The sequence below is a fragment of the Onychostruthus taczanowskii genome, unplaced genomic scaffold, assembly GCF_017590055.1.
Source record: "Onychostruthus taczanowskii isolate IOZ18803 unplaced genomic scaffold, ASM1759005v1 scaffold20, whole genome shotgun sequence".
In the NCBI taxonomy this organism is placed as follows: Eukaryota; Metazoa; Chordata; class Aves; order Passeriformes; family Passeridae; genus Onychostruthus; species Onychostruthus taczanowskii.
In genome coordinates, this window is record NW_024499240.1 from 11,367,172 (window position 1) to 11,379,201 (window position 12,030).

Here is a 12,030-nt window from a genome sequence, read left to right on the forward strand (position 1 = left end):
GAGACTTGTGGGAATTATGGTAACCAAGCAACACCATAAACCTGGAAATCCCTACTTAAGACAACTGCTGATACCCTGACGAGGCAGGATGTGTTCAGTGCCTAGAGGAGCTATGGGATCTCCATTTCTGTACACTCCAGGGGGTCACAAGATTCTAAGAGTGAGCAAAATATTCTGTACAAACTGGGTACAGACTTTATATCTCCATGCCTCAGTGTCAAAACTGCCTCCCTCTGAAATGAATTTTGCTGCCACTTGGGAGTCCACCGTGAGTTTTACTTGCCACTTTTGCAAGGTCAGTCTGTCAGGAGAGCTTCCCCTTACCAAGGCTTGGCAACTCAAAAATAATGGGTCTCAAACAGCGTAACTGCCAAGACATTAAAAATAACATCCATGGATTTATTAGAAATATCACTGTGGATCCATGTAAATTTCATTAAGTAAGTATTCATTTACACAGAACACAACCTTATAACTAAATGTTGTTGATAGAAAGTGTAACTAAATTGAAGAAAAAAAAAATCCGCAATGTTGTTTTCTGGTCAGAAAAGCACATCAGAAGAATCAAGCATTTTACGGCTTCTGCAATGGACAACAGCTGAAGTAACTCATTTTCCATCCAAGTGCAATCAGCACTATTTTCAAACTGGCACATCCTCCATGTAATCAGTCTTCAGCCTCCCAAAGAAGGAGAGAAGCTTCTGAAGGAAGCAGTACTTCTTACACTTTGCACACTAGCAACATCAGCTGTGCCCTCACTCTGTCAAATGGTTTTTTATTCAGCATTTTATAAAACAATTTTTTAAACTGCTCCAAAACAAAAGTAGACATTTTCTTAATAGCAAAGTCAATCTATGTATTTTTGTACAAACACTTTAAGACATAATGACATTCTGAGAAAGAAAATATGCAAATGATGTTTTTTAAAAAGTTTAAATTATTTGCTTATTCAAATAAGCAGAGGTAGAGAAAATATGTCTGAGTGCACATGCTTTAAAGTGAATGAGGGGTTGTTTTAGGATACAAAGGGTGACTACTGCACACAACCAATGTGTGGTGGATCCGTCAAGGCTGTGGATACTGAGTTTATCCTGCCATTCAGCAGAGAGTACCTTAGTCTCACAGGTAAGACAGTGTGATCAGTACCAAAAGCAAGACAGCCCAGATATAGCAGATAGCTTTGGGAGCCACAGAGTGCATTAAAAAGCTCAACCCTGCGGAACAGGTTTCAACTTTTCCTCATACTGGCATCCAGCTGATACTGAGTTTTATTGCGCAGTACCAAATACCAAAGGTTACAATAAATATTAAAATCACCAAAAATCCCCAAGAGACTACATCTAAACATGTCCCCTGAAAGTTACACTGGGACACAGACATAAGGGGGGCTGCAAGGAACTTGGTCTACTGCCACCATTGCTGGGCTTCTGAAAAAACACCACACCACGACTGTGAAAAGTAGAACTGTTTGTCAACACAACATCATGTGTTGAGTGTGCCTTTGTAAAGGGGTAAGTGGGAGAGGTTCAAAGAACAGAGTAGTACCTCCTGGGAATCTTTACTGGGAAGTAGCCCAGCAGAGGGATGTGCACTCTGCATCACCCACTGGAGGAGATACTGCATCCTGCTCAGAAAGACAGCATGATGCCAGGGCCCAGCATGGCAGCAGAAATGGATCCTCAAGTCCAATTCCACTTCACTCCATCATCATTGCCTTGGTGTGTGGACAGGAGGAGGGTTAAGAACTCCCAGACTGCCATCACCTAAGCAGTTTCACACTTCTCTCCTTCCTGACAGTCCTACAAAAGCTGAACACAACCACAAAGAATATTTGTACAGCACAGAGGTCAGACGTATTCCTTCTTATATAAAACTCCAATCATTCCCCACCTAGAATGACAAAATACTCTTGTGCATTCTAGAGTGGGATCATAATGAACAAAAATGCAGGATGAAATCAATTTACAAATGTAAATATAACTCTAGCCTCTTTTGAAGCTTTAATAGGAAGGAGAAACAAAATTACCCAGGGGATCTTGGTCAGACTCAGCCATGAGTGTAAATGAGATCTCATTCCCATGTGGTATTTCACATCACAAAGGAAAACACAGAGCTCTCACAGCCCTGAAACAGAAGGTTTCCATGAAACAGTAATTTGGTCATCAAAGCAGCCTTTTCATGGGAATGACATACAAACAACAAAATAACACCCAAACTTTTTAAGCAAGTTTCTCACGCTGGAACTTAGACTGTTTCACTGATGATTTAAATTATTTCAGCCTGGGCTTCAGCTGAAATGCTTGTATCAGTATTTTATTTATGAAAGAACAGGTAAAAATACAGTGTGGTTTTCTATTGTGCTAGTAAGTTTGGATAAAAGCAAGTAGGTGCTGGTACAAATCTGGAATCTCTTCAGGGAACTCAGATAAACGCTTTGTTAAAGCAAACTGGAGTTTGCCTTAGTTTATTGGCATAGCATTTTCTATATGGATCATTTACTCTGAATTCATGTCTGCATTTACTTTCCTAGGAACAAACATGCATTTACTGCTGACACTGAGACTCAGCAACTGATCTATGACTTGGCAACTCTGCTCCGAGTGCCTTTGAGATACCAAGAGTAAAGTTTATTCCAGTAATAACCACTTGCCCACAGGACATGGTCTGAATATTTTACGGTCCACTAAAAAAAATAACATCCCATTTAATGGCAGAAAGTTGCATGAAAAACATTACATGCACATCATGTGGCCAAGCTACTATCTCTAGCCCAAGCTGGGCTTTGTGAATTATCAGCCTTCTGTATGTTTTAGCTTTGCAAAGTTATAGCACGTTGATGTTATTTATTTTTCCATTTTACTTCCTAAGATATTTGCCACTTCAGTAGAAGAGGGGAGTGGCACACAGTAACTACAACCTGTCTTTCTTGTTTCCAAGGTCTCCTGGCTTCCACAGATGCACCTGCAAGGTGGGGGCTCTGCTTACCACCCATAACTCTGGTCCTCAGTATAAACAACTGAAGCTTACACGTGTAAGCAAATCCCTTAACATCCATAGCTGCAGATTTCAAACATACACACTGCCTGACCACCTTGTGTTCACCTTGATCACCAATATATTAAATACTAAAATTTTCTCAGCCACCCTAGGACATAAATACATTTCTTCTAGTGAATTACCAAAGTCAATGACCTTGAGAAGCCAGACAAATTAACTCCTGAAGTACGTTCATGAATACAGCACACTGTAAAAGCTGGGGATTAAAAGCAGAATTATCAAATTTCAAAGTAAGAGTGAGATGACATCTCATAATAAGAGTGAGATATCTTTTCACAGAGTCACAGATTGGGTAAGGTTGGATGGGATGGCAGTAGCTTATCTGCACCAACATGCCTGCTCAGGCAGGGTCATCCCAAAGCCCCTTGCACAGGACTGCATCCACACATTTCCTGAATATCTCCAGGTATATTAAATACCTCTCTGGGAAAACTGTTCCAGTGCACAGTCACTCCTACAGTTAAGAAGTTCTTCCTTATATTAAGGTGGAACTTCCTGCGGCTGTTTTTTGGAGGTAGGGGGTGTTAAACTGTAATCCACTAACAGATACCTTTCTAGCTTTGTATTAACGCAGACAGTTAATGATTTATGGCCTGTCTCTTAAGGAGTCCATCTGCTGTATTTTCCATTTAAATTAACAGCAGACTCCTTCCCAAAGCTCTATGATCAGTACTGGAAACCGAAAATGTCCAAAAATGTAGCACATAAGAGTCCCTGAGTCCCTTTCAAAAAAAAATCCCAAGCTAGCAAAAGGCAAAGCCTTTTATGGAGTCTGGTACCAAATTTGTTTAAAGACAAAATCCAACAAAACTGGCACACTCAGCAACAGCCCTTGCAAGGCAGCCTAGCTGCCAGCAGCTCCAGCGGTTCCCCATATTGGCCAGAGGCCTGGAGAAGGAATTCAGCTCCACAGGAGCCTCGCTCCCATACACGTGGGGAAGCACCCTCACCACACTCCGACCTTACAGACTGACATCTCAAAATGAGATGCCCTTGCCCACGTCTTTTGGCACTGCAGAGAAACAGCCCTTGCTATCACGTGTTTGACCATTTCCCTCTATTGAACCCCTTCTGCAGAGCTGGACTCCGACTACACAGCCAGCTCAGTGAGGATGCACAGCCTGGCAGGTCAAGTTCTGCCCAGAAAAAGTATGATACCATGGTACAAAATGTCTGGTTTTTGTCATCTGTAACAGCAATCCTGAGGTTCTTCTTTTTTAATTCACAGAAATCTCTAATATGAAGCTAAGCAGCTCTCTAGATGGAAGAAGATATTATTCACTTAAAATAGTGAACAGTAGGTTGAAAGTGGGCTATTCAGTTTAACTAATGAGTTTACATTGCTGCATTCTTTTAATATGAGGCAACAATGCTAATGACTAACCCTTTTGCAGTTTATAGACCTTGCAGCTACAAGATGATCCCTCTTTTATTTAAAAAGTCCCTTGTTACAGCTTAAGAAATCAAGTTTTGCTTTTTAGCAATTCTCACTAAAATGCTTTGCAAGGCACCATCACTCATTTACAGGCTGATGTTTAGAGAACCTGACTGTACACAACTGCAATAATAACTTGCTGAATTCAACATCTCTGGAAATCCAACACTGGAACAGCAATTAAAAATTTCTAGCATTTCCTCATCTGTAAGGTAATGCACAAAATAATCATGGTTGTATACATGGGTTAACTTCAGAGAGGGGAATCAGGTGTTAAAAATGACAATATGTCAACCTCATCCCAGAAGCAAAGAAAACGGAAACCCATCATTCTTTGTCAAGAGAGCTCAGAACGGGTTGGGTCAGAAGGGACCACAGTGGGTCACCTGCTCCAACCTCCCTTTTTAAGCAGGGCTATCTTAGAGCACACTGCACAGGATTAGGTCTGGATGGTTCTTGAATATCTCCAGTGAAAGAGACTCCGCACCCTCTCTGGGCAATCTGTTCCAGTGCTGAGTCACTGCATATTAAAGAAGTTCTTCCTCATGTTCAGGTAGAACTTCCCATGCTTGAGTTTCTGCCCATTGCCTCTTGTCCTATTGCTTGGCACCACCAAGAAGAGCCTGTTCCATCCTCTTGGACACTCCCTTTACATACTTGCACACATCAACAAGGTCTCCTTTCATTCACCTTCATTGCAATCCTTGTTGTACTCATGGCAGTGCAATGGATGAATTTACATACATGACCATCCCTTGCCAGGTTATGCAAGAGCAGAGTGACTTCCCAGACTGCCAAATCATGGAATCACAGAATGGTTTGGGTTGGAAGGGACCTGAAAGATCACATAGTTCCAACCTCCAAGCTGCGGGGGGTAGGAACATCAATCACTACATCAGGTTCCCCAGAGCCTCACCCAAACTGGCCTTGAACACCCCCAGGGATGGTATCCACATCCAAATATTTTTTTGTATTTCCTTGTTCACAACTTCCTTAGTTTTATAGGCTTACTGTCTTTACTACAACATAAAGTACATTACTTCTAATTACAGAGTACCCTTCATCCTGAAACACCATGTGGACTCTGAACCCTCTCACAGAACAGTCAGAAGTTTCAGGACTGAGCACACAGTGGAATTGCTGCAGCCTGCTCCACAGCTGGCTCTCATGTCATATTCTTGGCTAAGGTCATAGAACCAAACTCCTACTCACATCAAAGTGCTGCAAAACTGCTAATACATGTATAGGTCTGACAGGACCTTAGTTCGAAATATCTCTTCCCCAGAAACTCAGCTACAGAGGATGTAGACTGCACCTCTTTCAGACATGAAGGGCTTGTGTCTTTCTGTACAATAATAGAAAAAAATTTGGGGCTATCAGCCATGCTGTGATGTAGACCCAACAGCACCAAAGTTGGATCATCTTCTTTCAAAAAGCCCAGTCTTCCTCCCCACCAGGGCTTCCTCCAACCACCATCTTCTGCTCTCTTCACAAGCCTACAGGCACTTTTCTTACATAGCAGCTGCCCTAGTTCATCTGTATTTGCCTCACACTTCAGATCTCTTCAGGGCACCTCTTGCCCCACCTGCACCAGAGCTCTCCACACATCTGCTCTTTTGACTCCTTTCTCCTGCTCTTTCCTTACATTTCAGACTTGGCAGCCTTTCTGCTGGCCAGACGAGTTATCCAGTCCTTTCTGGCTTCCACTGTGTTTGTATACAACATAATTTGGTTACTGAAGAGAAAGGAACCCTCAAGAATTTTAATGAGAACTAGGTTTCCTTCTTTCATCCTAGTAACATAGAACATGCAGCACATGGGAGACCTCAGCAGCTGTGGGAACAGATGATGAAGCCTGTCTGCACCTTAGAGCTGTGCAGTCTACCTCCACATCATCCCTCACTCTAACATACCCAGCACAATGACAACAAGCTCTGATTCTAACACCGAACCACAAGGTCATGACAGCACCTGAACAATCCAGCCAATTCAAAACAACTTCTAGCCAAAACTAAGTTATTAATGAAAAACAGAAACACAAAAAAGACACCATTTTATTCAGACCTTGTCCTAAAGATCACTAAATCAAGTTCTACACAAGCTAGTATATCACTGCATAAGATAGTTATTCCCTCAGCAACACAGAAAGGGGAAATCCCAGAGAAATTATGACATTTTGGGAGTTGTAGGTTTTCCACTGCTACCATAAACCACAGCTTCTAAACATATTCCAACTGAGAAGTGCCACCACACCCAAACTGCAAGTGCAATGGTTTTATTGCATTTAATTTTACACAGAGAACCATACTGTAATTTAGCTACTAAAAGGGAATAACTTAATTGTAGTGAAGAAGAGGAAGCCACAAACTGGATGCGTGTAGGACACTGCTGGTTTTATGTATTACTAAGTAATTTAGCCTGAAACAACCATTTGAGTATGTGCTTGAGCTTCAAGTCATCCAGAGCCCAAATACTCTTTGCTGGCAGTTGTACCTAACCAATAAGAAAGTCTCAAGTCTTGGTCTGCCACTATGAACCACTCTTCTGCAGTGATGAAAGCCAGGTGCCACAGTTAGCATCCAGGCAGACACTCCAGGGTTGAACCTTCAGGGCAAGTACTGCAAACATTTTAACAAAATTAGCCAGGATCCTGAAGGGCTATCCTCATTTGGAAATGTCTCACCAAAAATATCTTTTGGTGGTGCTCCAGGTAAGACTCAATCAAACACCATAAATTCTTGCACATACTTTACACAAGGTTGGGCCAACAAACACCAGTCCACCTACCCCAAACGTAAGGTGTTTATTTTGAAATGCTGCCAGACAGGTTGACTTTACCAGCACAGAAAGATAACTCCGTGAGACTGAGCTGTCAACACAACAGTGGCAGCAGCTCCTTGAATGCCAACTCAAAACACACCCACAACCTTCAAGGATAGTCACCTTCCAAGAAATCATACTCACAGTTCGCTTGACTATGCATAGCACAAACAGATAACATTGCTCAGCTCCACCCAGGACATAAAACAGCATCAACTCTCTCAGAAACACAGTTCATGGCAACACCAGGCTCAAGTTACCACTTAAAAAAAAATAGAATAGACCCTCAGCCAAAGAAAATCAAGTAAAACTGCACCAGTTCACATAGGCCAAAACATGTCCCAAGCTCTGACTAACAGCACAGTGGTATTCACAAACAGGTGAGGCTTCTTTGCCATTTGAACTCTTACCTTTCCATCACTTGGGAGATTAGATTCATCATTAATTTAAATACTGGACACAGTACACTGCCATAGGCATTTTTTTCAGCCAGCAAACCACTGGAGGGAGTACTGAAAGGCCTATTATGAAGGCCAATAGCTATCCTTTTCTTGAATGACCACATGAAAATCAGTGACTGTTCCACAATGGTTTGAAAAGGCCTTTTGTCTGAAGGAAAGGACAAGGAGTCACAAAGTATTGCAGATTCATTTGTAACTCATGGCTTTTGAAGAAACTGCAGAGCTTCAGTTAAAAGCAAACCAAGAAAAGAACAAGCTTTGAAAATGTTATGCCACAATCCTTTCCTACTATGTACATGCAGAGCATATTTTTAGTCTCTTTTGTATTATAAAAAGATGGGCTGGCATTCTATATTATTGTTGTTTTACAAGAGGAGCTTAAAACACTTGCAGAGTTTTGACTTTATTCCCAAACCCTAATTAGGGTCTGCAGCACTATTGTATAAACAGAAAATCATCAGGAGCTTTTTCTGGTACATCTAGTAAAAGTGTAATTGTACTGGGATAATAAGTGAAACCATTGTCACTGTGGCTTAATAATCACTTTAGTAATTGAGCAAATTTGGCATTGCCCAAGAAGTATAAGATGGCCAATTCAAGAAAAAGACTTCTTTTGTACTGAGAAACCAGCATTAGACTCTAATTTTGAAGTCTGTTTCTGAAGTCCCTCACAAAAAAAGTTAATTACATCTGCCAACAACTTCCCGGAAGAAAAAAATATTTTACTTCCCCACCTACCCCAATGACACTTCAGTTCCCAGTTTTACATGCAAAGGTGCACTCACATTCAAAATGGGACTTGCACACAGGATTTCATTAGTTTCTAAACAAGCTTCACATGCACAAACTTTCAGCGGGAATGACAGTGGAACCTAATAATCTAAAACAGATTTCTTCTAATCCGTACCCAGAACTAGGGAATTACTGCACTTCCATTCAAAAACAAGAGTTACAGCTGACAGACTTGCCCTCTTCCGTGTGTGTTCCACCCACATACCATGAAACTAAACAGGCAAAAAGTGTCAGTTTTCACTCCCCAGCTCCTTGCCATATCCCAAAATTTACATTCCCTGTGCTCCCACAGCGGCACCGAAACCAAACAATGTATTTTGCACACACCATTGGTCAAGGTGCCTGTTACACTTAGCTCTTCTGACCACCTTATCAAATTACATCAGGCAAGGAGCTGGTCCTTGGCATGTTACAAGGCTGCACAAGGGTCAAAATTTTTGCTGTAGGCAGCAGACACGATGCCACTCCCGTATATACGTGGGAAGTAAGTCCTGCCATGACAAATGCACCCCCAAGGTAACTACACACCCCCTCATCTTATGCTCTCCAAAACAAGAGCTTACCATTCTAAAGACTGTAAAGAGACTCTTGCCAATGCAAAACAGAAGCTAAACAATGCCACACATCTTGAAGCTCAAGGTGCTCAGAAACCCACAGGGCACAGACGTGTGAGGTGCAAAGCCTCCTGCTTTCAAACAGCTTTTAACAGGAGAAGGTGTCCAGTCTAAAATAAAGGTACTTCACTACTGTTTCTTTTTATACTAAAGAAGAAAACTGTGAGAAAGCTGGTGACACATCTGAGAAAGGAAGGCAGGAGGAACAGAAAAACCGAAGCATTAGAACAGTGCAGAAAAACACAGAGTAGAGAGTAGTACCAGACAGGAGCCATATTTCTCAAGAGCAACATGGACAATAAAATCCTTGATATTAGCTACAAATCAACTACAATTAACAGTTAACTGTTATTTTTCTTCCCTAGATGTTCGTGCAAAGTCTCACTGCCCTTTGGTGTTCTGCTCCAAGTCATTACACAGCTTTACTTTTATCCTCCAGTGCACAGTGAAAAGTGGAGTTTGACCTTTTCTTTAGATTTGTAAAGCACCACAGCAGATTGTTTTGAGAACATGACTGAGGTGTTTTTTTTTTCTATTCTGCATAACTAACGTTGCTAACAGTGTCTGAAGATGTCTAAGACGTAGCCTCTGAAAACACACCAGGAAACACAGTCCCTTAGAATGAGAACAGAGGCCATGTGTGTGGGCAAAAAAGTACACGAGCGTAACAGTTTGTGAGAATTAATGCAAAATACAGGCTGTCTGCAACTGCTGACAGGCACAGGTTTGGTACTCCCGTGATTGCTAGAGAAAAACTTTAAGAAAATACAAAATACATTGTAGGCACTGGAAGCTTTGTACTTTCTGTTAAAAACAGGATTGAATCAATTTCAGTTCCAGACAAGCATTTCCTTAAAATTCGGGAAACGGGAGGAAGGTGTCCTGACATAGCTGCGTTTCCGTTTCTTTGAGCAAGAAGGACTAGATGAGAATAACCGGTCTACATTCAGAACCAAACCTCTCAACACAGAAGGATGCTTGTGTTCAGCTTTTAGGCTTATTACTGTATGTCAGACAAAACAATAATTCTCAAGGACATTTTTTCTCAGGCATCTGCGTGAGGATAAGGACTGTGGAAACAGACCCTTCACTTAAGGATAACCCTGAGGACATTTTGAAGGGTACTTACTTTAATTCATCTTAATCATAGCACTTTTTTATGCAGTAAATTTCCCGGAGTTGTGACCTTACCTCCTTACACAGTTATACAGCACCTGACACAGTACAAGCCTTATCTTGATTAGTGTCTCATTACATTTAACAGATCCTGCTGTTCTCAAAGGGCCAACCTCCTTCCACAATTAGTGGGAGAACACTCACAGCCTAGCACCAGTGTTCGGCTCCAGCAGTTTGTGATGGCGCCTCACTAAATTCACCAACCTGTTCTGACCTGGAAATCATCCTGCATTTGCACGGTTTGACTGCATTCACAGAAACAATTGTGGCAAGGGCACGGTGTCCTGCTCACAGCAGCCTGAAGACTCTAGTTAGTGGCATTCAACAGGTTGCCATCCAGGATTTCTTTCATGGACAGTGCAAACTACATTCCTAGTTAACTTGACATTCTACATGCAGCAGCATTTCCACTTTCTGTGTAGGAAGTTTTTAGTTTACCTTCTTGAATGACCATGTTTTGGAAAATACTTTATAAACTGCCTCAAGAGCTCAAAGAAACAGAAGGAAAATGCCTCTTGCATACACTGGTCATTCACATTTAAAGGTTAACAGAAAAAAAAAAAATTCCCACAAAAGATCATTAGCTGCCTTGAAGCACATTTTCAAGCTGAAATCAACCAAATCAATCCAGTGGAATCTGACCTGGAATGAAACAGATGGATTTTCTGCGGTGCCTCAGTTTCCCTAAAGAAAGCAAATCTGGTAGTACAAGCGATTCACATCTCCAAGTGATGAGGCTGAGGGTGGGGAAGGAGCTTACACTATTAATTTACAGCTCAACAAAGGAGGCATTGCATTCTGATAGAGAATAAGAGTACTGCCAGCTGCTACTGCTTATCAACGAATTCCATACCTACTAATTTTTTTACGCATAGTAAAAAAGACAACACAGACTTAAACCAAACAAACCCTAAACCAAACACAAAATCAGTTACAAAAAACCCACTATCATCACGGGAGGTCTTTTACCTCGGTAGAGATAAAAAAGAACGCCAAATGGGTGGATTTACGCTGAAACAGCAGCTGAGGCACAGCAAGCTCCGCGCCTACCTTGCGGTGTGGCAGCGCCGGCAGCAGCGTTCACAGCCCTGCCAGAGCCCCCGGCGGCGGTTCGGGACCGAACGCTCCGCTGGCTCAGCGCGCCGGGCACGGGCGGCCACGCTCGGCGACACCCGGCTCCCTGGGCGCGCAGTTAATCATTTATGGCCGAGGCTGTTACCGAATAGCCTTGAACAGCCCAGCCCAGCCCCGCTTCGGCTCCGGAGGCGCCGATGGCTGGCGGAGCGGCGGCCGAGGGGGAGCGGCGGCGAGCGGCTCCCGGGTGCCGGCGGAGCGGGTCCCGGCGCACGCCAGGCGGGGTCCAGGGGACGGGGCCGGCCTGGCTGCGGTCCCCGTGCCGCCAGGAGGGGCCCACCCGCAGCCGGGGCTCGGCGCCGGGCTCCGAGGCGACAGAGCAACGGGTGGGGCACCGCGACAGCCGCACCCCTCCCTCCCCGGTACCCCTCGGCACGAAACTCCCGGCAGCCCCCCGCCGCCCCGCGCAGGTGCTGCTGAGGGGAGGCGACGGCGGCGCCTTACCTGGTGCGGCCGCGGCGGAGGCCGAGGAGGGGCTGGGGCCGGTGGCGGCCGTGGCACCGCCGCCCTCCCGCGGACACGCCTCGCGCCCCGCCCCGCG

At 43.5% G+C, this 12,030-nt stretch overlaps 1 protein-coding gene across 3 annotated transcripts in view; it reads right to left on the reverse strand.

Annotated features, from left to right (window-relative positions):
- SPATS2L (spermatogenesis associated serine rich 2 like) overlaps positions 1–12,018 on the reverse strand; it is a 79,238-nt gene extending 67,220 nt beyond the window's left edge. The window contains exon 1 of one of the 3 annotated variants that reach the window (XM_041403722.1): positions 11,934–12,018. The gene's annotated coding sequence lies outside the window, so the exon portion shown is untranslated. The remainder of the gene's footprint in view (positions 1–11,933) is intronic. The other 2 variants (XM_041403723.1, XM_041403724.1) reach the window with 2 other exon arrangements.
- Positions 12,019–12,030: the final 12 nt, after the last annotated feature.